The 1,594-nt window shown below is 34.7% G+C and overlaps 1 protein-coding gene across 3 annotated transcripts in view; it reads right to left on the reverse strand.

Annotated features, from left to right (window-relative positions):
• The window catches only part of pwwp2b (PWWP domain containing 2B), a 19,726-nt gene that overhangs the window by 8,570 nt on the left and 9,562 nt on the right, over window positions 1-1,594 (reverse strand). The window lies entirely within an intron of this gene.

Raw genomic sequence — 1,594 nt, forward strand, 5'->3', positions numbered from 1 at the left:
ACGACACATCACAATGTCATCAGTCAGACTGTACGACACATCACGATGTCATCAGTCAGACTGTACGACACATCACGATGTCATCAGTCAGACTGTACGACACATCACGATGTCATCAGTCAGACTGTACGACACATCATGATGTCATCAGTTAGACTGTATAACACATCACGATGTCATCAGTCAGACTGTATGACACATCACGATGTCATCAGTTAGACTGTATGACACATCACGATGTCATCAGTTAGACTGTATGACACATCACGATGTCATCAGTCAGACTGTATAACACATCATGATGTCATCAGTCAGACTGTACAACACATCACGATGTCATCAGTCACTTGAAGAATTCACCTACACTGCCATCAGTAATATACACCTTCATACACGTTCATTTATGTACTGTACTAGGTATTTGTACATTGTTATATATAATGAGTATAGTGTTTTTTGTTTCTTTTACTTATCTTTCTTTATTCTATCTCACCCTGTCCTGTTTTGAGCTGCTGTAATGTGCAAATTTCCCCACTGTGGGATCAATAAAGTTTTATCTTATCTTATCAAAATAAAGTCTTATTTCTGCTCCTATTTACAATTTTTTTATTAATTTCAAACAATAAGAAACCAAATAATAAAACAAAGCAAAAAATTCAACTCTTCAAACAGTAACTCATACAAATACAAATTAAACAATTTCAAATTTCTTTAACAATTTTGCTTTGATCATTTTTTAAAGGCATTAATTGATCCGATGCTTTTATAGTCATTTTCCAGATTATTCCATAGTTTTATACCTTTTACTGAACTGCATCTGTCCTTCAGATTTGTTTGGATTTTCACTTTAACAAACATTTGTAATCCCTTCAGATTATAACAGTTTTCCCTCTTAACAAAATGTGATTGGATGTTTGAAGGCAACACATTTTTATGAGCTTTATACATAACCTGCAGAATGTTATAATCAACCACTCATCAAATTTTAACTATTTTAATTGATGAAACAATAAATTAGAAGGGTGATAGTTATGCTTTCTTGTAATAATTCTTATGAATCTTTTTTGTAAAATAAAAATAGGATTCGTAATGTTTTTACATGCATTTCCACAGACTTCTATACAATAAATCAAATGTGGAACAATTATTGCATTATGTAATATAAACAGTGCGTTATCATCAACTCCTTAACTTTATACAAACTGCGAAAAATTTTGCCATTTTTGCTCTTAAGTAAATTATATGAGGTTTCCATATGTGATAAATCTTGAACCAGCAGGAATTGAATTTGAATGTGCATAATTACCTCCGCCAAGGGCGAGGTAATGTTTTCAGTTGTGTCGTTCTGTCTGTGGACAACATTACTCAAAAACTTGTGTACAGATTGTCATGACATTTTTACCACATGTKGGTACTGGACCAAGGAACACACCTTTAAATTTTGGTGATGTTCTGGATCACGATGCAGATACAGGATTTTATTTTCTTTTAACACTCTGAAGGGCTCGACACACGGGAGGCGACGTCGCTCTCTCTCCATTCATTTCCTGTGGAGCCTGTGCGGTGAGGCGACAATCGCTCGCCCTCCTCCAGC

This window comes from Austrofundulus limnaeus, unplaced genomic scaffold (genome assembly GCF_001266775.1).
Source record: "Austrofundulus limnaeus strain Quisiro unplaced genomic scaffold, Austrofundulus_limnaeus-1.0 Scaffold1160, whole genome shotgun sequence".
NCBI classification, from domain to species: Eukaryota; Metazoa; Chordata; class Actinopteri; order Cyprinodontiformes; family Rivulidae; genus Austrofundulus; species Austrofundulus limnaeus.